The following is a 25,841-nucleotide window of genomic DNA, read 5'->3' on the forward strand; positions in this document are numbered from 1 at the left end:
TAACTTCTCTAACAATATACAGAGTGTTGTCTACAGTGCAGACATTAGCCAAAGTCAATGGTGCGTTCAAATGCATCACGGATGGTGATGCTTTGAGTTTGGAAGTGTCTGATTTTGTTTTATATGGGCTTTTAAATTATAATAGTGGATAGAAACATCGAAGTACAAGGATGAGTCCTTCCGTACATTGTATTGCTTACAGCTTTAAGACAACATGTCAATATCTGTAACAGAGTTGTTGAAACAGCCGGACGTTTACCTGACTTTTCCAACTCCTTCTTCAGATGTATTCGAACCTGAATGCAGCAATGTTTAAAGAAGTCAAACATAAGTTGTGTGCCACGTTGTGATCCGCATCCACTCGAAAATGTAATTTGGCTTTTCCTCGGCTTATGTTACGCCCTTCCACCAAGTTGATGAAAGTCACACTGCTAGTTTTTCTAATCCTGCTGACAAAACAAATCGAAAACCTCTTCCTTGGTGAAGGTAATAAAAAAGAGCCGTACTTTTCGGACTAAAGTCCGCAGCAGCTAATTGTCCGTCTGTCTCGCTCTCGTTCTGTCTCTCGGTTACACTTTTACTTTGGCGCGCTACCTGTCTCACTCTTTTCCGGCCTCCAGCTTTTCTGCTGGAGCCCGCCGCTTAAAAGTGGCGGGCGCGGACCGGTCCTAGAGCCCATCGTGTTAAGGTGGTTAATTTTAACTATAAAAATCCATTAGATGTAGGAGGTTCCCTAGTGGCCGCTAGCTGTATGAAAAAATGGGGAAAAAAGTCGCGCTTATTTTGTCCGAAAAGTACGGTATTAAGGTGGGACCACAAAATTATAAAAGTACCGACAGCAATAGATGGAATACAATAAATAGTGTTTCATTAATTAGTCCAAACAAACTGTAGACATTTGCTGTTTAAAAAAATCCCTAAACATTAGATATACAGTTCTTATTGTTGACCCTTACATTCTAACACACCTCCTTTTTCCTTTCCTTCCTCCCTCCCTCCCTCAAGGTGGAACAAAAACAAGATAACATACCTGATAGCAATAGCAAATATTTAGCTGTTTCAAATTTCAGATTCAGACTGGTGTAATAAAATAAGTCCAAACAAACTGTAGACATTTGCTCTTTGCTTTACCAGACGTTGTCTTGACCCTTGCATTCCTAACACCTCCTTTCCTCTTCTTCCTCCTCCCTCCTTCCTCAGGCTAAGGAGCCCAAAGCAGTGATCAAAGTGGACACCATCAACGCCACTTCCAGCCGGAGAAGATCGGAAACCCCAACGGCCTGCAGATCCCCTACCTAAAGACTACAGCACGCGCAACATTTTCGTCTACCACGCAAGGAAAGGTCTGCATGCATGTCCCCTCTTCTTCATGTCTCCTCTACATCAACACGTGTCCCCTTCTCTTCCATGTCTCTTCTACATCAACACGTGTCCCCTCTTTTCATGTCTCTTTTACATCAACATGTGTCCCTCTTCTCATGTCTCTTCTACATCAACATGTCCCCTCTTCTCCATGTCTCCTCTACATCAACATGTGTCCCCCTCTTCTCATGTCTCTTCTACATCAACATGTGTCCCCTTCTTCCATGTCTCTTCTACATCAACATGTGTCCCCTCTTCTTCCATGTCTCTTACATCAACATGTGTCCCCTCTTCTTCATGTCTCTTCTACATCAACATGTGTCCCCTCTTTCATGTCTCTCTACATCAACATGTGTCCCCTCTTCTTCATGTCTCTCTACATCAACATGTTGTCCCCTCTTCTCATGTCTCTCTACATCAACATGTCCCCTCTTCTTCATGTCTCTTCTACATCAACATGTGTCCCCTTTCTTCATGTCTTCTTCATCAACACTTGTCCCCTCTTCTTCATGTCTCTTCTACATCAACCATGTGTCCCCTCTTCTTCATTGCCTCTTCTACATCAACACGGTCCCCTCTTCTTCATGTCTCCTCTACATCAACACGTGTCCCCTCTTCTTCATGTCTCTTCTAATCAACATGTGTCCCCTCTTCTTCATGTCTCTTCTACATCAACATGTGTCCCCTCTTCTCCATGTCTCCTCTACATCAAACATGTGTCCCCTCTTCTACATGTCTCTTCTACATCAACATGTGTCCCCTCATCTCCATGTCTCTTCTACATCAACATGTGTCCCCTCTTCTCCATGTCTCTTCTACATCAACATGTGTCCCCTCTTCTTCATGTCTCTTCTACATCAACATGTGTCCCCTCTTCTTCATGTCTCTGCTACATCAACATGTGTCCCCTCTTCTTCATGTCTCTTCTACATCAACACGTGTCCCCTCTTCTTCATGTCTCTTCTACATCAACATGTGTCCCCTCTTCTTCATGTCTCTTCTACATCAACATGTGTCCCCTCTTCTCCATGTCTCTTCTACATCAACATGTGTCCCCTCTTCTCCATGTCTCTTCTACATCAACATGTGTCCCCTCTTCTTCATGTCTCTTCTACATCAACATGTGTCCCCTCTTCTCCATGTCTCTTCTACATCAACATGTGTCCCCTCTTCTTCATGTCTCTTCTACATCAACATGTGTCCCCTCTTCTTCATGTCTCTTCTACATCAACATGTGTCCCCTCTTCCCCATGTCTCTTCTTCATCAACATGTGTCCCCTCTTCTTCATGTCTCTTCTACATCAACATGTGTCCCCTCTTCTTCATGTCTCTTCTACATCAACATGTGTCCCCTCTTCTCCATGTCTCTTCTACATCAACATGTGTCCCCTCTTCTCATGTCTCTTCTACATCAACATGTGTCCCCTCTTCTTCATGTCTCTTCTACATCAACATGTGTCCCTCTTCTTCATGTCTCTTCTACATCAACATGTGTCCCCTCTTCTTCATGTCTCTTCTACATCCACATGTGTCCCCTCTTCTCCATGTCTCTTCTACATCAACATGTGTCCCCTCTTCTTCATGTCTCTTCTACATCAACACGTGTCCCCTCTTCTTCATGTCTCTTCTACATCACACGTGTCCCCTCTTCTTCATGTCTCTTCTACATCAACATGTGTCCCCTCTTCTTCATGTCTCTTCTACATCAACACGTGTCCCCTCTTCTTCATGTCTCTTCTACATCAACATGTGTCCCCTCTTCTTCATGTCTCTTCTACATCAACATGTGTCCCCTCTTCTTCATGTCTCTTCTACATCAACATGTGTCCCCTCTTCTCCATGTCTCTTCTACATCAACATGTGTCCCCTCTTCTACATGTCTCTTCTACATCAACATGTGTCCCCTCATTCTCATGTCTCTTCTACATCAACATGTGTCCCCTCTTCTTCATGTCTCTTCTACATCAACATGTGTCCCCTCTTCTTCATGCCTCTTCTACATCAACATGTGTCCCCTCTTCTTCATGTCTCTTCTACATCAACACGTGTCCCCTCTTCTTCATGTCTCTTCTACATCAACACGTGTCCCCTCTTCTTCATGTCTCTTCTACATCAACATGTGTCCCCTCTTCTTCATGTCTCTTCTACATCAACATGTGTCCCCTCTTCTCCATGTCTCCTCTACATCAACATGTGTCCCCTCTTCTACATGTCTCTTCTACATCAACATGTGTCCCCTCATCTCCATGTCTCTTCTACATCAACATGTGTCCCCTCTTCTCCATGTCTCTTCTACATCAACATGTGTCCCCTCTTCTTCATGTCTCTTCTACATTCAACATGTGTCCCCTCTTCTTCATGTCTCCTTCTACATCAACACGTGTCCCCTCTTCTTCATGTCTCTTCTACATCAACATGTGTCCCCTCTTCTTCATGTCTCTTCTACATCAACATGTGTCCCCTTCTTCTCATGTCTCTTCTACATCAACATGTGTCCCCTCTTCTTCATGTCTCTTCTACATCAACATGTGTCCCCTCTTCTTCATGTCTCTTCTACATCAACATGTGTCCCCTCTTCCCCATGTCTCTTCTTCATCAACATGTGTCCCCTCTTCTTCATGTCTCTTCTACATCAACATGTGTCCCCTCTTCTTCATGTCTCTTCTACATCAACACGTGTCCCCTCTTCTTCATGTCTCTTCTAAATCAACACGTGTCCCCTCTTCTCCATGTCTCTTCTACATCAACATGTGTCCCCTCTTCTCCATGTCTCTTCTACATCAACATGTGTCCCCTCTTCTCCATGTCTCTTCTACATCACATGTGTTCCCTCTTCTTCATGTCTCTTCTACATCAACATGTGTCCCCTCTTCTTCATGTCTCTTCTACATCAACATGTGTCCCCTATTCTCCATGTCTCTCTACATCAACATGTGTCCCCTCTTCTTCATGTCTCTTCTACATCAACATGTGTCCCCTCTTCTCCATGTCTCTTCTACATCAACATGTGTCCCCTTCTTCTTCATGTCTCTTCTACATCAACATGTGTCCCCTCTTCTTCATGTCTCTTCTACATCAACATGTGTCCCCTCTTCTTCATGTCTCTTCTACATCAACATGTGTCCCCTCTTCCCCATGTCCTCTTCTTCATCAACATGTGTCCCCTCTTCTCCATGTCTCTTCTACATCAACATGTGTCCCCTCTTCTCCATGTCTCTTCTACATCAACATGTGTCCCCTCTTCTCCATGTCTCTTCTACATCAACATGTGTCCCCTCTTCTTCATGTCTCTTCTCCATCAACATGTGTCCCCTCTGTGGAAAGAGACTCTGAAAGTTTCAGGTACAAAGATTCTCTCTCTTTTTGATCCATTTCTATAAAAACCTGTCTGAAAATGAGCTGATCAGATTGAGAAGTTATTTCAAATAAATAGACACAGCATCCAATCTTTTGCAAAACTGTTTAAATATAGAAAAATGTGGAAGTTATTGAAATGATTAATGACTAGCTGGTGAGTTTTAGTTCTTGTTTTAAGACATAAAAAGACAACTTTTGGTTTCGAAATTCAGTTTCCTATATCTATTTATCTCTGGGTTATTTTAGCATGTTCCCCCCATATTCTTAGAAGAGTGTCTTTCCTCACGTGCTTCTCTCCGCCTCTGTGTGTCTTCATCAGGAGATCGTGGACTGGTTCAACACGATTAGAGCGGTTCAGCTTCACTATCTCATGGTGGCCTTCCCTGGGGCGACAGATGCTGAGGTAAACACACACACACACACACACACACACACAGTAGGTATTTGAAAAACGCCTACCGTAGATGCTAAGCTTTTATAAAATATATGTGCCGGTGAGATGCTATCCTCAGGGTTATTCTTAATTTCTTGTCTTTGCTTCTTGTTTTCAGCTGGTACACAAACTCACCCGGAACTTTCTGAAGGAAGGATTCATGGAAAAGACCGGCCCCAGGGCGAGTGACGCACACAACATTTTGGCTGAGCATGAAGCAACATTTTAGACACTACATACTGATATACACCTGAACATCAGCAGGAGAGGACTCTTTAAAGTAGAGACACTACATACTGATATACACCTGAACATCAGCAGGAGAGGACTCTTTAAAGTAGAGACACTACATACTGATATACACCTGAACATTAGCAGGAGAGGACTCTTTAAAGTAGAGACACTACATACTGATATACACCTGAACATCAGCAGGAGAGGACTCTTTAAAGTAGAGACACTACATACTGATATACACCTGAACATCAGCAGGAGAGGACTCTTTAAAGTAGAGACACTACATACTGACATACACCTGAACATCAGCAGGAGAGGACTCTTTAAAGTAGAGACACTATATACTGATATACACCTGAACATCAGCAGGAGAGGACTCTTTAAAGTAGAGACACTACATACTGATATACACCTGAACATCAGCAGGAGAGGACTCTTTAAAGTAGAGACACTACATACTGATATACACCTGAACATCAGCAGGAGAGGACTCTTTAAAGTAGAGACACTACATACTGATATACACCTGAACATCAGCAGGAGAGGACTCTTTAAAGTAGAGACACTACATACTGATATACACCTGAACATCAGCAGGAGAGGACTCTTTAAAGTAGAGACACTATATACTGATATACACATGAGCATCAGCAGGAGAGGACTCTTTAAAGTAGAGACACTACATACTGAGATACACCTGAACATCAGCAGGAGAGGACTCTTTAAAGTAGAGACACTACATACTGATATACACCTGAACATCAGCAGGAGAGGACTCTTTAAAGTAGAGACACTACATACTGATATACACCTGAACATCAGCAGGAGAGGACTCTTTAAAGTAGAGACACTACATACTGATATACACCTGAACATCAGCAGGAGAGGACTCTTTAAAGTAGAGACACTACACACTGATCTACACCTCAGACAGCTACACACACAGTAACCTGATCCTCGAGGAAACAGCCGCTTCAGTATTCAGACACACTCTCAGTGTATTCTCTGTGTCAGGCGGTGAGATGAAAGGAGCCACTAACTCACCGCTTTGGGACGATTCGCTAAACGAACGTCAGCATTCATTTCCTCGCGCACCTACGAGACATATTTGGGGAAGGAGTCACAGAAGACTGTTTGCTACGAGGAGATCAAACACTTCTATGAAGACTCTTTGGCTGCAGATTGGGACCTGAGCGTCGGTTCTCTAAAGCTGCTTCAATAAACTCTCAGAAGGTGTCGCGTTTTATTCAATAGCTTTCACCTAACCTGCTGAAATTAATTCAGCTTTCAATTTTGCCATTTTGAATTCAGTGTCGGAGTGTTATGCCTCTCAAACGTGCAGACAGTGTTAGTATGAAGCACAAGCAGAACATCCTGATATAAAATGTAAGACTTATTTCAGGTTTGATGCACTTGTAATGCTCCATGGACATTTATAAAGGAATGCTAAGTACTGATTTATAAAACGGGAAGTATTCTTGACCACGTGGTTGAATCAGGCTGTTAAGAGATTCCGTATCAGTCAAGTTAAACATGAATACAAATCCCTGCAGCACACAATCATTGCTTTTTTGTCAGGGGCTCCATCTATTTTCCATTTTTAAATATCGCATTAATCCAAACAAGTGTATTATATTGCTGAAACAATGTGTCTCCAACTGTCCAGTCGAAATCAATCAAATGCAATTTCCCTGATTGATATATTTTGTATATCGATGATCCTTATCGGCAGCCACCGCCACTTTAATAATCAATAGTCTTACACGCATGCGTGTAGCAGGAGAGCCTGACTCAGGAATCCCTCATACCAAAAAGTCAAGTTAGAAAGATGAGGAAGACAGTACGACTCACCTATTTAATTAAAAGCGAGACACACGACACCTCCAGTGCTATTACAATACTGCCTTGTGTCTCTCTCAGTGTCTCTCTGTCTGACTGTCTGTTCCTCGTGTCTCCCTACAGCACACAGAAGGCTTCAAGAAGCGCTGGTTCACTCTGGACCAGAGGAGACTCATGTACTTCAAAGATCCTCTGGTATGGCATCTCTTCACACACCCACACACATCACAGAGACTTCAGTGTGTCAGTTTATATGTAGGCCGAAGTTGATACAACACAAAGGCGGGACCGAGAGAAAGCTTTGCTCAAATCCCAATTAAGTCCAAAGGCAAGAATGACAGGTCCAAAGTGTCTTGTTTATGTCTCTTATGCTGGTGTCATGTATTGTGTATCTTGTTTTTTATGTGTTTGTACGGCGACCTTGAGAGCCTTGAAAGGCGCCTATATAAAATAAATGAATAATATTATTATTATTAAAAACGGTATTGTTGTTGAAGTGGTGGAGAAACAATGCACAGTTTGACCCACTGCTGTCACCCATGGCCAAAGCGTATCTCCGTCCCACTGAGGTGGCGTTAGACTTTTTCGCTGTCCGTCATTTTGACAGACAGGATCGTAAAATGTCCGTCATAATCCCTTATTACCCGTCGGGTCTGAACAGTTCACAAGAGAGCACGCTCGTGAACTGTCAACGGGGGGGGGGGCGGTGTTATGCCGAGTGTGCAGGCACCTCGCGGGAGAGCGCACAGCGTAAAGCAAAACCTCCCAGACATGTGCTGATCTGTACGGCAAAGTACGGTTTGGAAACTATATCATTTCCTTTTGGAGGGCAGCATAACACGGCATAAGTCCAGAGCCTCGCTGCCTTTGTTCTAATCTGTCAAAATGAGTTGACAGACTGCTTTCAGATTTTTCCGTCATTGTTAAATAAAATATTCGGTTAACGCGACCACTGCTGTCCCAGCAACATCAGCACCAAGCAAGAGAGTTCTTTCCAGAGCAGGGGATATTGTAAACGCCCAAACATCCCAGCTTCTAAATACCTGGAAATGTGGACATGCTCATATTCCTAAAAACCTGTCTGATGATGCTGAGTGAGTGACGAGTGAGTTTGAGTTGAGTTACTTGAAAAACTAAAGTGAAACATGATTTATTTTATTGCAGGGTCTGATTATTAAATGTCCTTGTTTATTTGTGAGATGCAGTGGCACAAAGAAAATGCCTACTTTGTTTGGTAGTACTATAGGTACAAACACAGTCTGTTACTGTCACTTTGTTTTTGACATTTACCCATCCCTGGACTATAGTCCCAAGTCAAGCCAGACTATAGTCCCAAATCGAGCCAGGCTATAGTCCCAAGTCGAGCCAGACTATAGTCCCAAATCAAGACAGACTATAGTCCCAAATCAAGCCAGACTATAGTCCCAAGTCGAGCCAGACTATAGTCCCAAATCGAGCCAGACTATAGTCCCAAGTCGAGCCAGACTATAGTCCCAAATCGAGCCAGACTATAGTCCCTAATCGAGCCAGACTATAGTCCCGAGTCAAGACAGACTATAGTCCCAAATCAAGCCAGACTATAGTCCCAAATCGAGCCAGACTATAGTCCCAAATCGAGCCAGACTATAGTCCCAAATCGAGCCAGACTATAGTCCCAAGTCGAGCCAGACTATAGTCCCAAATCGAGCCAGACTATAGTCCCAAATCGAGCCAGACTATAGTCCCAAATCGAGCCAGACTATAGTCCCGAGTCAAGACAGACTATAGTCCCAAGTCGAGCAAGACTATAGTCCCAAGTCAAGACAGACTATAGTCCTGAGTCAAGACAGACTATAGTCCCGAGTCAAGACAGACTATAGTCCTGAGTCAAGACAGACTATAGTCCCAAATCGAGACAGACTATAGTCCCAGGTCGAGCCAGACTATAGTCCCAAATCAAGACAGACTATAGTCCCGAGTCAAGACAGACTATAGTCCCGAGTCAAGACAGACTATAGTCCCGAGTCAAGACAGACTATAGTCCCAAATCAAGACAGACTATAGTCCCGAGTCAAGACAGACTATAGTCCCGAGTCAAGACAGACTATAGTCCCGAGTCAAGACAGACTATAGTCCCAAATCAAGACCGACTATTGTCCCAAGTCGAGCCAGACTATAGTCCCGAGTCAAGACAGACTATAGTCCCAAATCAAGACAGACTATAATATATATATATATATATATAAGACAGACTATAGTCCCAAATCAAGACTATAGTCCCGAGTCAAGACAGACTATAGTCCCAAGTCAAGACAGACTATAGTCCCAAGTCGAGCCAGACTATAGTCCCGAGTCAAGACAGACTATTGTCCCAAATCGAGACAGACTATAGTCCCGAGTCAAGACAGACTATAGTCCCAAATCAAGACAGACTATAATATATATATAAGACAGACTATAGTCCCAAATCGCGCCAGACTATAGTCCCAAATCAAACCAGACTATAGTCCCAAGTCGAGCCAGACTATAGTCCCAAATCGAGACAGACTATAGTCCCGAGTAATGAAAGACTATAGTCCCGAGTCAATTCAGAGTGACTATAGTCCCGAGTCAAGTCAGTCAAGACAGACTATAGTCTCAAGTCAAGACAGACTATAGTCTCAAGTAAATACAGTCTAGTTGCAAGTCTAGAAAAATGGGTCCTCACTGACAAGTTCCAATTAAAGACATACAAGCCCAAATTAAAGACATACAAGTCCCAAGACATGATATACTAGTCCAAAGTTGCCCAGGTCAAGAATGGGACGTCCTAACTCAGGAGTGAGTAAACCCAAGTTAAGACGGACTAGTTCCAAGTAAAAACGGAAGTAAAGTCCAGAGTTTATAATAACCCATGTTTTAATATTTGGGCACTAAAGTCGAGTTGAAAATCACAATGTATTCATTTTGTCTAGTTGCTTCTTAAGTCATATTTGTCACCCGAGTCCATGACATGTGATTCAAGTCTCTGCTCGAAGGTATTCCAGTGCTCATATAAAATGATATAAATAAGTATCATGCCGAGTGGGAGGAGGGGGGGCATTAAGCATGACTCAGTGGGGAGTGTCTGATATAAAGGTGCTTTCATAACCTTGTTATACATGTGGCCTTTTGCCATGACCTCACTGTATAGATGGCCTTAAAAGGAAGTGAAACGCTAACAATTTAGAGTTGCTTGACGCTGTACACTACACTGGGAACTTCCACAGACTATGTGTTAGACTTGATCTGATATTGGTGCTTGAGACATTGTGAAAGTTAGATTCTGACTCACAGTTTTAATCACCGAGACTTTCCTTCAGAGGGGGCGGCACAGATTGCCCAACACGTGGCTAAAGGCAGATCAGATAGCCTAGCATGATTAGCTCAGCTGATGCAATAGTTCAATGGAGAGGTGCAATAATTATAGGTGACCGAAATGTCCAACTTCCCCTGAGAGTGTAACACAAGACAAACTGGTAGATGAAAGGAAGAGGAAGTCTAGAGAAGTGTGTCGACTGGGAATATGTGGAGGAGGCTCAAAGAGAGTGTCACTTGATCCCTGAGATATGTCTGAATAATGTATGTTTGATGTCGGGTTTACAACGAGGCACTGTGTATGCCATGTGTTCAGACTGTCTGATAGCAAAGGGAGATGTATTTGGGATGTTTAAGCAGTGTCGGCTTGTGGTTATGACACATCAAAGGTAATTGTTTTAATGGGGATCATGCAATAGTTACATTCAAGGGAAAATGCTGAATGGCCTCTGAAAAAAAGGCTAACAATAAAATGTACACATGTAAAAATGCAAGGGAATAATCCGTCTATAATTTACGTTGTAATCATAAATCTGGGTTTTCAGTTGTATTATTAAATTGAGCATTAGAGGAATTTCAGTCTGGACCAAAGAGGTGGTCCGACCTAGCAATCCAAAAAAGCTACGCAGCTAGCAAGGCTGGTAGTGTTGTTTGAGAGCTGAAAGTAGCCTTAAGCTAAAGAAAAACAACACTCATGATGTGTCTCAATTCAGTTCACTGCCATCTCACACACTGTGCAGAGTGTGTGAAGTTTGACCAGGTAGCGTTGTCTTAAATCAAACATGGCAGCTGTGCCCTCACAAGAAGTGTTGATCCCGCTGTTAGCTACAAGCTAGCAACGTTATCGTGCGTAGTAGCTAGTTGTTAAAGACTGTTCAATTCATCAAATAAAATGTTCGGTGGCCTCTTTCCGACACGAGTATAGCGGTACGTTTATATAATATAGAACAAAAACGTATATTTGAATAATGTTGTGTTGCTTCAACTTCAGTAACGTTGCCAAGATGGGAGGGCACCATCCGGGTCATATATAATATGATAGCTTTATTGTGATGTCGTTGGCATCTCTCACTGCTGTAATAAAAATAGAGACAAATAATTCAAAGCAGTGACAATAGCAGATGTACGGAGCCCCTAAAGGGACATGGAAAAAAAAAAAAAAAAAAGAGAGAGAAAAGAAATAAAGTCAGGAAAACGGATTTGTTTCTCGTGCGCACGAGAAACAAATGCGTTTTCCTGACTTTATTTCTTTTTGAGAAAATTAGATTAAATGATAGTGCATACATTATTTGAGATATATTTTGAAGTCAGACTTAATTTTATGGACATTTCGGCCAGGGGTGTAGAGCTATTGGTTTAAGCACCGGATTGGCAAAAAACTGGAGTCTGTAAACCAGTCTGCTTTGATCTATGAATTAATGTCCGTGACTCTCAGAGTACCTGCTGCCCGCAGCTGTTTTATAGGGAAACAAACACTCAGAACACACACACACACACACACACACACACACACACACACACACACATACATACACACACACACACACACACACACACACAGAGCCAGTGGCGGACTGGCCATCGGGACATACGGGACGAATCCCATTGGGCCGGTACCAAAGTGGGCCGCCCGTCACTAGCCGTCTAAGTACGATATATATTTCAAATAATGTATGCACTGTCATTTCCCCACGTAAACATAACAGTCTGCAATGAAATGGTTGTCTCGTGTGCGCTTCACTTCCTCCTTGGCGCACCGGTAACTTTCTAAAAAAAAATATATATATATCTTGTGCGCACGAGATACTAACTCGTTATCCTGTCGTTATCCTGACTTTATTTTTTCTCTCCCTGTTTTTTTTTTTCATGTCCCTTTAGGGCAGGGGTGTCAAACTCAAGGCCCGGGGGCCACATTCGGCCCGCGACTTCATTTTATGTGGCTCCACAAGAGCTTGCAAAGAATATAATATGATTATTATACGGTTACATGCTACAGAAGCATGTTGCCCATAAACTACATGTCCCACAATGCATCTCAAATATGACTTTTTTCTCAATTTGCCTTTTTTTCTTCAAAATATGCATTTTTTCATAGAATTCCTTTTTCTCAGAATTAGATTTTTATTTCAAAATGTCACTTCTATTTCTTTTTTCTCCAGAATTTGGCTTTTCTTTTTAAATCATTTTGGGACATACGCACTGAAGAGACTTGCCCTAGACTTCTGCTTTCAGACGTAGTTAATTATGAAGTTATTACCCTATCCCATGATAATCCAATGCAGAGGCAATGATGTAATATAATACATTATTTTATATATACGATATATTTATATATGTATTTTTATATAGTCTTAAAGTTACAACCGGCCCTTTGAGTGCAACCATAATGCTGATGTGGACCGCGATTAAATTGAGTTTGACACCCCTGCTTTAGGGGCTCCGTACAGATGTACTGTAACAACAATGACAATGCACTGCATTAACTACATGCAATGTCAATGTACATATTTACACTATAACATTTAAATATGGAAACTACAAATAGGGGAGAGTGGGGTAAGTTGAGCCATTCTTTAGTTATGCTGTCCTCTAAGCAAGGAGAAATGACACGTAGTCAAAATGAAAACACACACCTATAATTCAGGATGTCTCCTATCAATGGCAAGGATAAGAATTAATATTTGATCAAGGGCAGTGAAAATATTACTTCTAAAAAATAATGTGGCTCAACTTGCCCCGGCATGTAGAAGGGTACGTTGATCCAGGTCGGGGGGTACATTGAACCACTGTTCAAACCTCTACCTACAACACATCTTAAAGTTAACTTTAAATAACAAACCAAATACAAGCTTAGTTTTTCAAATATTTTTAATATAAATTTCGATTTATTGATTTTTTTTTAACATGTTAAAAGGAAAAGTAATCATACAAATGGTGATACAATTTCAAACATCTTACCAATCAAACACAGGATAAATTCAACTTTAATGTAGCCTATTATTATCAACTTGGCCTGCTTTCATTCATTTCTCCATTGAAAAACTGGCTCCACTTACCCCAAGGCCCGTGGTTCACTTCACCCCATAGCCACCATTTTAGAAAAAATAGCCTAGCATTAAAATTCAGAGTCATCTTTAGCTTAATGATTCACATGGTTTAATACGCTGCTAACACATCAACATATACAATATATGTGTTTAAACCTGGATACTTTTTTTTGACATGCCAGCCGATATAGCTGACATCTGGAACATTTACTTTGACAAGCAAAAAACGTTTTTTTGTAAAAATGTTTACTCACCAGACCACAGTGAGCATCTCTCTTTCGCAGGCAATGAGAAATGGGAGGAGCTTGCATCATTTCTGGTCACTTGATTACAACTATAAGGCGTTGCCTGGTTACAGGGGGTGGTTCAATTTACCCCCTTCTCCCCTATGTAGTTTTACTCATGGTGCATTTTGCCATACTTTGCATTAAAACGCACTTTAAAGTAGTAGAATTACACACATGTAGACACTGTATGGTATTTTTCGATCACACCTCCCTGTATTCCAAAGTCTTCAGCTGACCTATGTTCATACTCCAGTGGGACTCAGATGAGGATGTTGCACTTTTCCTTTTCCTTGTTCATGTGATGTTTTGGTGTTGTTGTTTTTTTTGTTTTGTTTCTTTCCGTTAAAGGTGTGGTAGGTAAGTTTCAGAAACCGGCTCGAGATACACTTTTTGTTATATTCCATGGAATGCTCTTAGCATCCCGATAGCAATGAATATCTTAAGTGCTTTGACAAAAAATCCATAAAAAAAAATGTCATCTGTAGAAGCCGTAATACTGTAAAAAGTACAACCTACCTGATGGCCTACCTGCCTGTCAGCCTTCCATCGGGGCACACTCTTACCTCGTGCCCTCATTGGTCATGTGTGTGTTGGGGGAGGGGCTCTGTGAGGAAGTGGCAGATTTTCTCCGGTTGTGTATTTTCAAATTCTAGCGATCTCGAGCCGTTTTCTCAAACTTACCTACCCCACCTTTAACTGTCAAGTGGGAACTAAGTATTTTTTTTTTAACGTTTTTGTGTTTCTCTTATTTTCCTACACTGTTATGTTTGGCTGTGAATAAGAAAATATGAAGGACAGACCATCTATTTATTTTTATTTTTGAGAAAGGGGCAGGTAACACAAGATTATTTCCTTCTCCCTGCTCCTTTTCGGGTACGGTGTGTTCATAGAGACATGTTTTGTAAATAATTGTTATACATGAAGTTGTGCATACCACGAACGGAACAAATAGAAATGAAAAAATATCTCCTTTTCCCTGTCTTTGAAGGACGCCTTCGCCAAAGGTGAAGTGTTTTTGGGGAACAAGGACCACGGGTACAGCGCCTCGCCCGGCCTGCCCGCCGGCACACACTGCAACGGCGCCTGGCAGCACGGCGTCACCATAGAAACGCCCGACCGCGGCTTCCTGTTCACCTGCGAGTCAGAGAGCGACCAGCAGGAGTGGCTGACACACTTCAATGACGTCATGGATGCCGTGATGTCCCCTCAGGAGTACACGAGTGAGAGTGGAGCACTTTTTGATTATTCAATACATATAAATTAGTTGTTGGCTTTTATCATAAGTTGCTGATTACTTCTGTTTGTAATACCTTTAGCTTTTGTTTACATCCAATAGCTACTCTGCTCCACAGGGGTACAACCAAATACTTAATACCCACAAAAATGAATTGGCCCTCAACTCTAATATTATTCAGCGCATAAATTAAATGACTTCTTCTTCCTTAGCAGTTAAATATAGTGGTTGCTATGCTACATCGCTCACCTTGACTATGTTTACATGATGAAGCATAGCAGGTATGTTTACAGATGTTCTTGTTTAGCATGTTAGCCTGCTTTATTTACTAATGAAATGTGTTGTCCAGATATATACAATAATATCTAACATGTAATCGTGCTAAGGGATATCAAGAAACTCATTGTAATACATTAGCCTAAAAAACGGGAATGTCAATACAAGATTTGTTGTCAACACTTTTAAAGATTTTTTACTCAAAGTGCCACATCTTCAGACAAATTCAACAACCCGTATAAGGAACCCTAGAACTGTGTCCCTCGCTCAGCCATAAAACCACATGTTTGGCCTTCAAATTAATCATATGATGGAGCGTTTTTAGTTTTCCGTCTTGTGTTAAAGAGCTGTCCGATACATTTCTTATGTGGTGCAAGACAAGGACAAAACGGGGTTAGGGGGTTAGGGTTTAGGGCTATTCAATTAGTTTGGAATGGGGCCGGTTGATGAAAATGATCCTAAGCAAGGGGCCGGGAAAAAGATGGCTTGAAATATGAGCAATCATATTAAGAGCTTCAGATCCAGTAAATACTACAACAGCATAGTATATATATATATAGCTATAATAAAGCTAGCTATGCTAACGAATATAAGAAGCTTTTTCTCCAAACAGTGAGGTAAAGGCACATCTTTATATGATCATTATAGTTATAAAAAATAAGAGAATAAAGTAAACGGGTATAAAATACTATATGACAGTTAAAAAAAAGTCGTTATTAATAAACAAGACTACAGTTTGAAAGGGGAGTGATTTGTAAACTATCCATAAAGGCAAGGCAAGTTTATTATATAGCACCTTTCAACACAAGGCAATTCAAAGTGCTTTACAAAAACGAAAGACATTAAGAAAATGGCATTTAAAAAAAACATTAAAAGAAAAAATACATGGATAAAAGTTACAGTGCAGTTTAAGATGTGAATAGTTCAATTAAAAGCAGCAGCAACAATTAAATCAAACAACATAGCGCCAAGGCCTTTCTAGATATGGCAAGTTCAGAACTCAGTAGTCAGTAGATGTGAAGCTAATCTAACCAACATCATTTAATTTGATTTAATTTAGGGGAAATTATCTAATTTCACGCAGAATAAAAAACCCCGGGGCGCCGACTGAATAGCCCTGGTTTAGGGTTTAGGGTTTAGGGTATACTGAACAGTCTGCATTGGAGGGTTTTGTTGTAACGTTGGACTCTGCTTTGTGTTCAAGTGGAAGCCTTGTTCAAACACAGGCATTGATGGACCGCCTGTGGATCATCTCCTCTCATCCATCGCCCTCCAGACTCTACCTGCACTACCTTCGTCACTGACATCGCCACATTGGAGCGTCTTCCAAGTCCCAGGCTGCCCTTTGGGGGCAGATATCCCAACGAGAGGACCGAGGCACTATTCATCGCTACATTTAAATAAGATGTATAGCCAAAACATATTAATACTACAGGTATCTGATTTAGTTTTGCTCTCATTGTTGTGGGAGTAAGAGATATTAGTTCTGGTCTGACCCTAAGCCAAACAAACCATTGCCCAAATCACCAACATCAATGTTCTGTTGCTTCCTGCTGTTAATCACATGCATGCACCGTGCCGGCAAGTTGGGCCTCTTGTATTACGTATGTTATGCTAGTGTACTCTGATGATTGGGTAATAAAAAAAGGCGACCATCAACAGAAACTGTTCCTTCAGTCTGGGATTAAGATTTTTTTAATAAAACCAATTTTATTCATTGATTTATTTTCATGTATCATCAAATGTGAAGCAGTCCAGTTCCTGAGCTGGAGCTGACACATGCTGCATAGTGTGCTGCTTTGTCCACAAAGGACACAGAGACGTTCTAACCACCTTCATATCTTCACACACACTACCTGTACAGTTTGCAGCATGAATGACTTGTTTGCAGTAGTTTGGGAACAGGTATGCCTGTTGAAGATGATAGGGATAGAAAAGCTGTACGCACTTTAAGACATCGCATGGTCCAACAGTGCCTCCATGTGGCAAACCATACCGTCACTAAATCTTTGTTAAAACAATCAAGGTTAAATGTTTTCCTTTTTTCACTGGAGTTGTTGTTGTTTTTCTTTTCTGTTCTTTTGGTTAAAACTCCCTTTGGGTGTTGACTTGGTGTCTTTTGTAACCATTGTGTTGTGTTCGGGTCTCCCGTGACCCGTTTCAAGTTCAAATGATATAATAACTACGCTCTAGTTTTTTTATCGGAACACGGCTTCATGATATCCTCCACAACATCTGTATGAACACTACACAACAGATTTCAGCCAAGTCTGAAGGTCTCTAAAAATGTGTGTATTTGGCGTTCGGGTCTGGGGAGACCCGGCAGGATTGTTGTGGGTGACTCCAAGTCAAATTTGGCCCAATCAAGATTCATCTTTGACTTTAGACGCCCCTTCCCCCCTCCCCTCCACCCGCCTCCCCTCCCCCGTCATCAACTGTAACAATAACTTTTTTGGGGAGATTGTATTCTAACATGAGTCTATTATAGTCAGATAACGATTACTTAAATATGTGGTGTAATGTTTTTTGGGGCATAAAAATAAACTAAACAACAGGATTGTACGGTTACGAATGGCATAATAAGTTAAGTTATGATGTAGTTAAAACCATATTGGATGATAGTCGTTATTTGAGTGTTTGGACTGAGATAAATCATGGGTCAAAATGTAACCACGAACCCAGCTGTCGAACACAACACGAGGGTTAAGGCGTTGCTATGCTTAGCATGGTGACTGACAAACCACACGAACATATTGACAATGAATAATAAAATAAATATTTCTTCTGGAAGTGGTCGAGGGAATCTCTGAACGGATTTGTGCACACATTCAGAAGTTGTGAAGTGAGCTTTCCAAAACGAACTTTATTCCGGGGTCCTAATGCATTTCTTGAATCCTATTTTAATTATTATATTGGAAAGTGACATTTCCTACACCATAAACCAGGGGTGTCAAACTCAAGGCCCGGGGGCCAAATCCGGCCCGTGACTTCATTTTATGCGGCCCACAAGAGCTTGCAAAGAACGGTTACAGCTGATTTACAGAAGCACACAAACTACATGTCCGCCACAATGGCATCTCTCATTTGACTTTTTTCTCAGAATTAGACTTTATTTTCAAGATTTCACTTTTTTCTTTTTAAATCATTTTGTGACATGCTCCACTGAAGATGACTTGCAAGTATTTCCCCTAGACTTCTGCTTTCAGACGTAGTTAATTATGAAGTTATTACCCTGTCCCCGATAATAATCCAATGCAGAGGCAATAACATTATTTTATATATATAACATATTTATTTATGCATTTTTATATAGTCCTTAAATTACAACTGGCCCTTTAAGTGAACCATAATGCTGATGTGGCCCATGGTGAAATTGAGTTTGACACCCCTGCCATAAACGTATACAGATTTTAAGATTCTTTCACACTCGGAGAACGCGGGTGAAGTAGGTTCTTACATAGTTGTGAAGATACGGTTCAAATTAAGAAGTTTTACATACTAAAACAAGCTAAAATAAAACGTTCTCTTTTATGTTGTGCATAGGCAAGTGTGGTGTGGTTGTGGACGACTTCCCCCACCGGTGGTTTCTGCGTGTTTGAAACTACAGAGGGCCAGAGAGGAATACCTCATAAATCTAATCGGTCCTTGCCAGTTTTCACCCAGGTGAGAAAGAGGTAGGACGGAGAAGAGAAAAGGAGGGAGAGTGACCATGGAAACCCCAAAGAACACAAACACGTTGGTCTTCTAGTCGAACTGGGGACTTTCATGGATCCGAGCTTCATCTGTAATGGAGGTCAAGGAGGTTGAGAGGAAAGCGGGCAACATGGATCATTTGGATGAAGCGAAGGATCTCTTCCACTTCAGGTAGAAATCTGGAGAACATAAGTTGGACTGGATATGTACAGCTGACGATTCACGCTGTTTCGAGACAAGAAAACCTATGGAGGTCACGTCCGGGTCAGAAATGTATTGAAAGTGACTGAACTATTCCCCGTAAGGAGACTCCTGGAATCTTGTGCTGAAGTCGGCTTCAAGCGAACCTCGCCTCGGCACTTGTCACGATTTTGGAGAGTTGGAGGGCATTACGTCTGGGGATCACAATCGACTGGAAGCTCCTTCGTATCGTCACCGAGAAGCTGCCGGCATTGTTCATCTACCTCGTCTTCTTATTGGATTAAACACGTCGCCTATCGCAGTATCAATGCTGTTGCTTGGCTTCACAGCTTGTATACAAGTTGGTTTTAGTTGGCATGTTTCGGGAATTACTGTATTTTCTGCCAGAAGCCATCTGTTCTACACATCGCAGCGTGACATGTTCGTACAGACTTTAAAAGCTTTTGAAATTGAATGCAATGTCCACTTGGATCTGTGAACCTGCCATGAACTGCACGACCAACGCCACCATCACTCCTCAGCTGGGCCTCGTCCTGAGCCCAGGGGCTGAACACGGAGGCAAACTCAGGACAGTGGTGGTGGTGGAGGCGCTGGTGGTGGACTTTGGTGACATCTCTACTTGGCGTCACTCTGATGTTCATGTGTGCCATGGGTGTGGCGGGCAACATGTACACGCTCGTCATCACGCGATCGGCTGCCTTGCGTAGAAATGGGCTCGATGTACGTTTACATCGTCAACTTGGCTCTGGCGGATCTCCTCTACTGGTCCACCATCCCCTTCGTCGTGTGTACTTACTTCGCCCACGACTGGCTGTTCGGAGAGGCGGGATGTCGCATCCTGCTGAGCCTCGACCTCCTCACCATGCACGCCAGCGTCTTTCATCCTGGTCGCTATGAGTGTTGAACGCTACCGTGCCGTGGCGAGACCTTTCAGCGCTCACAAGTCCTCGACTCGTAAACGGAGGCTAGCTGCGTGGATTATCTGGGGGTTAGCTTTCGTGCTACGCTCCCCATGATGGTGATGATCCGCCTCAGAGAGGGGAAACCGACCGCGAGTGGAATGGTGAAGAGGATCTGCTTCCCTACGTGGACGTATGAGGCCTTCAAGGCGTACATCACCGTGCTGTTTCTGACCAGTGTTTTAGTACCTGGATTGATAATCGTCGGGCTGTACGTGGGGCTAGCGAGCCGCTACTGGCGGTTCAGGCTAGTTTTGGAGGCAGCAGCCGTTCTGCCAACAGGAGAGGACTCAAACAGAAAGTCGTGTCCATGATCTTCAGCATCGTGGTGGCATACTGGGCGTGTTTCCTGCCTTTCTGGGGATGGCAGCTCGCCAAACTCTTCTCTCCAGAGTCCCTCAGTGCTTTGTCTCCGGCGGCGCATAATTACGTGAATTTCTTCGTCACGTGTCTGACGTACGGGAACAGCTGCATCAATCCATTTCTTTACACTCTCCTGACCCGGAACTATAAAGACTACTTGGCGCAGAAAAGTCAGTCCGTGGGATCGAGCAGGGCTGACCCCGTGTCAGCCGTGACGACGCCACTGCAGGAACTTTAGTGGATGAATAAATACCCGCTAAGCATTCACACCCAAGTGAGACATTGGTATCGACTGTTTGTCCGCCGGAGGGAGGACATTTCTGTTCTAGATTCTTTGTACATAACTGGAAAGTGTCATATTTGTGAGACATCTGTCGTAGCACTATCTACAAACTTTGGCTAATTCTGAGAACATTGTAAGCTTTGTAAAGCCGTTCAACCAGAGCTGTTAAGGATTAAGAGAAATCCAATGGATGTTTGCTGACATAGAAATCTGCTGACATTTTAGCATTTTAATTTTAGAAGAAGAAGACTCATCCTCACATGGACAGGACACATGGCTGCCAAACTATTACTGCCTCCTTGGATTATGTTAAAATACACGTTTTTATATGAACTTTCGGGAACAAAATATGTGGGTTTCAATTGCCAGTTGTTAAATACAAAGGTTTAATAAGTTGTGAAATATGATATTTTGAAAACAGAAATGCTGGCGAAACAATTCGTCGTAGCACTTTGTCGCCATGGCTTTCAAATGTCTGATGTTCGGTGAATGCAATGAAACGTAAAGATTGTTCCTTCCCTCTCCTATCTGCCGCTCCACTTTGAAACACACCACATGTAAAGGATATTTCATCTGTGTGCGGGGAATGTGTTTGCATCGTGCCACATTCCTCAGCCTGGAGCCACCTCTTCTTTGAGTCCTCCTCTGCAAATTGACTTTGAAAGAGCTGCTTCATCTCACCTCTGTCGTATATACTCTCTTTGCATTACCCTGTGTAATACTCTGTAGCCTTCATAGTGCAATAACTATGTTCCACATTCATGAACAAGGACTTCAGATGCAATGTGTCCTCTTGTTTTTGTCTATTTCTCATGTGATCAATGTTTTAGTAGTTCTAACATACTTCCTTTATTACAAACTTGATCGAGCTAGAGACCAGATGTATGGACATTAAGACGGTATGTTCAGTCGTCGCCTGTAGAAATCATGCAGCTTCTATCTGGTTGTAATTCCATGAAATGTTGTTGACATCCAATTTTAAGTTGTTTTAAAACATGCACTGGTTTTATTTTCTGAGTTGCAATTTTTTGTTTGCAACTATTTAATTCCATTTGTGTGTTTTGATATTAAAGGGTCCCTATTATACTCATTTCAAGTGTATATCAGTATGTAGCGTCTCTTAACTTTAAAGAGTCCTCTCCTGCTGATGTTCAGGTGTATATCAGTATGTAGCGTCTCTACTTTAAAGAGTCCTCTCCTGCTGATGTTCAGGTGTATATCAGTATGTAGCGTCTCTACTTTAAAGAGTCCTCTCCTGCTGATGTTCAGGTGTATCTCAGTGGTGTAGTGTCTCTACTTTAAAGAGTTCCTCTCCTGCTGATGTTCAGGTGTATATCAGTGTGTAGTGTCCTCTACTTTAAAGAGTCCTCTCCTGCTGATGTTCAGGTGTATATCAGTATGTAGTGTCTCTACTTTAAAGAGTCCTCTCCTGCTGATGTTCAGGTGTATATCAGTATGTAGTGTCTCTACTTTAAAGAGTCCTCTCCTGCTGATGTTCAGGTGTATATCAGTATGTAGCGTCTCTACTTTAAAGAGTCCTCTCCTGCTGATGTTCAGGTGTATATCAGTGTGTAGTGTCTCTACTTTAAAGAGTCCTCTCCTGCTGATGTTCAGGTGTATATCAGTGTGTAGTGTCTCTACTTTAAAGAGTCCTCTCCTGCTGATGTTCAGGTGTATATCAGTATGTAGTGTCTCTACTTTAAAGAGTCCTCTCCTGCTGATGTTCAGGTGTATATCAGTATGTAGTTCTCTACTTTAAAGAGTCCTCTCCTGCTGATGTTCAGGTGTATATCAGTATGTAGTGTCTCTACTTTAAAGAGTCCTCTCCTGCTGATGTTCAGGTGTATATCAGTATGTAGTGTCTCTACTTTAAAGAGTCCTCTCCTGCGATGTTCAGGTGTATATCAGTGTGTGTGCTCTACTTTAAAGAGTCCTCTCCTGCTGATGTTCAGGTGTATATCAGTATGTAGGTCTCTACTTTAAAGAGTCCTCTCCTGCTGATGTTCAGGTGTATATCAGTTGTAGGGTCTCTACTTTAAAGAGTCCTCTCCTGCTGATGTTCAGGTGTATATCAGTGTGTAGTGTCTCTACTTTAAAGAGTCCTCTCCTGCTGATGTTCAGGTGTATATCAGTATGTAGTGTCTCTACTTTAAAGAGTCCTCTCCTGCTGATGTTCAGGTGTATATCAGTATGTAGTGTCTCTACTTTAAAGAGTCCTCTTGCTGATGTTCAGGTGTATATCAGTATGTATTGTCTCTACTTTAAAGAGTCCTCTCCTGCTGATGTTCAGGTGTATCAGTAGTAGTGTCTCTACTTTAAAGAGTCCTCTCCTGCTGATGTTCAGGTGTATATCAGTGTGTCGTCTCTACTTTAAAGAGTCCTCTCCTGCTGATGTTCAGGTGTATATCAGATGTAGTGTCTCTACTTTAAAGAGTCCTCTCCTGCTGATGTTCAGGTGTATATCAGTGTGTAGTGTCTCTACTTTAAAGAGTCCTCCTGCTGATGTTCAGGTGTATATCAGTGTGTAGTGTCTCTACTTTAAAGAGTCCTCTCCTGCTGATGTTCAGGTGTATATCAGTATGTAGTGTCTCTACTTTAAAGAGTCCTCTCCTGCTGATGTTCAGGTGTATATCAGGATGTAGTGTCTCTACTTTAAAGAGTCCTCTCCTGCTGATGTTCAGGTGTATATCAGTGTAGTGTCTCTACTTTAAAGAGTCCTCTCCTGCTGATGTTCAGGTGTATATCAGTATGTAGTGTCTCTACTTTAAAGAGTCCTCTCCTGCTGATGTTCAGGTGTATATCAGTACGTAGTTGTCTCTACTTTAAAGAGTTCTCTCCTGTGATGTTCAGGTGTATATCAGTACGTAGGTCTCTACTTTAAAGAGTCCTCTCCTGCTGATGTTCAGGTGTATACAGTACGTTGAGAGCTGAAAGTAGCCTTAAGCTAAAGAAAAACAACACTCATGATGTGTCTCAATTCAGTTCACTGCCATCTCACACACTGTGCAGAGTGTGTGAAGTTTGACCAGGTAGCGTTGTCTTAAATCAAACATGGCAGCTGTGCCCTCACAAGAAGTGTTGATCCCGCTGTTAGCTACAAGCTAGCAACGTTATCGTGCGTAGTAGCTAGTTATTAAAGACTGTTCAATTCATCAAATAAAATGTTCGGTGGCCTCTTTCCGACACGAGTATAGCGGTACGTTTATATAATATAGAACAAAAACGTATATTTGAATAATGTTGTGTTGCTTCAACTTCAGTAACGTTGCCAAGATGGGAGGGCACCATCCGGGTCATATATAATATGATAGCTTTATTGTGATGTCGTTGGCATCTCTCACTGCTGTAATAAAAATAGAGACAAATAATTCAAAGCAGTGACAATAGCAGATGTACGGAGCCCCTAAAGGGACATGGAAAAAAAAAAAAAAAAAAGAGAGAGAAAAGAAATAAAGTCAGGAAAACGGATTTGTTTCTCGTGCGCACGAGAAACAAATGCGTTTTCCTGACTTTATTTCTTTTTGAGAAAATTAGATTAAATGATAGTGCATACATTATTTGAGATATATTTTGAAGTCAGACTTAATTTTATGGACATTTCGGCCAGGGGTGTAGAGCTATTGGTTTAAGCACCGGATTGGCAAAAAACTGGAGTCTGTAAACCAGTCTGCTTTGATCTATGAATTAATGTCCGTGACTCTCAGAGTACCTGCTGCCCGCAGCTGTTTTATAGGGAAACAAACACTCAGAACACACACACACACACACACACACCACACACACACACACCATACATACACACACACACACACACACACACACACAGAAGCCAGTGGCGGACTGGCCATCGGGACATACGGGACGAATCCCATTGGGCCGGTACCCAAAGTGGGCCGCCCGTCACTAGCCGTCTAAGTACGATATATATTTCAAATAATGTATGCACTGTCATTTCCCCCACGTAACCATAACAGTCTGCAATGAAATGGTTGTCTCGTGTGCGCTTCACTTCCTCCTTGGCGCACCGGTAACTTTCTAAATAAAAAAAATATCTATTATCTTGTGCGCACGAGATACTAACTCGTTATCCTGTCGTTATCCTGACTTTATTTTTTCTCTCCTGTTTTTTTTTTTCATGTCCCTTTAGGGCAGGGGTGTCAAACTCAAGGCCCGGGGGCCACATTCGGCCCGCGACTTCATTTTATGTGGCTCCACAAGAGCTTGCAAAGAATATAATATGATTATTATACGGTTACATGCTACAGAAGCATGTTGCCCATAAACTACATGTCCCACAATGCATCTCAAATATGACTTTTTTCTCAATTTGCCTTTTTTTCTTCAAAATATGCATTTTTTCATAGAATTCCTTTTTCTCAGAATTAGATTTTTATTTCAAAATGTCACTTCTATTTCTTTTTTCTCCAGAATTTGGCTTTTCTTTTTAAATCATTTTGGGACATACGCACTGAAGAGACTTGCCCTAGACTTCTGCTTTCAGACGTAGTTAATTATGAAGTTATTACCCTATCCCATGATAATCCAATGCAGAGGCAATGATGTAATATAATACATTATTTTATATATACGATATATTTATATATGTATTTTTATATAGTCTTAAAGTTACAACCGGCCCTTTGAGTGCAACCATAATGCTGATGTGGACCGCGATTAAATTGAGTTTGACACCCCTGCTTTAGGGGCTCCGTACAGATGTACTGTAACAACAATGACAATGCACTGCATTAACTACATGCAATGTCAATGTACATATTTACACTATAACATTTAAATATGGAAACTACAAATAGGGGAGAGTGGGGTAAGTTGAGCCATTCTTTAGTTATGCTGTCCTCTAAGCAAGGAGAAATGACACGTAGTCAAAATGAAAACACACACCTATAATTCAGGATGTCTCCTATCAATGGCAAGGATAAGAATTAATATTTGAT

The 25,841-nt window shown here is 41.8% G+C and overlaps 2 pseudogenes; both read left to right on the forward strand.

The window, feature by feature from the left end:
* The first annotated feature begins 1,200 nt into the window (after positions 1 to 1,200).
* LOC117440568 (arf-GAP with dual PH domain-containing protein 1-like) lies at positions 1,201 to 17,034 on the forward strand (annotated as a pseudogene).
* Positions 17,035 to 19,766: 2,732 nt separating this feature from the next.
* Positions 19,767 to 20,841, forward strand: LOC117440571 (urotensin-2 receptor-like; annotated as a pseudogene).
* Positions 20,842 to 25,841: the final 5,000 nt, after the last annotated feature.

This window comes from Pseudochaenichthys georgianus, unplaced genomic scaffold, assembly GCF_902827115.2.
Source record: "Pseudochaenichthys georgianus unplaced genomic scaffold, fPseGeo1.2 scaffold_1044_arrow_ctg1, whole genome shotgun sequence".
Taxonomy (NCBI): Eukaryota; Metazoa; Chordata; class Actinopteri; order Perciformes; family Channichthyidae; genus Pseudochaenichthys; species Pseudochaenichthys georgianus.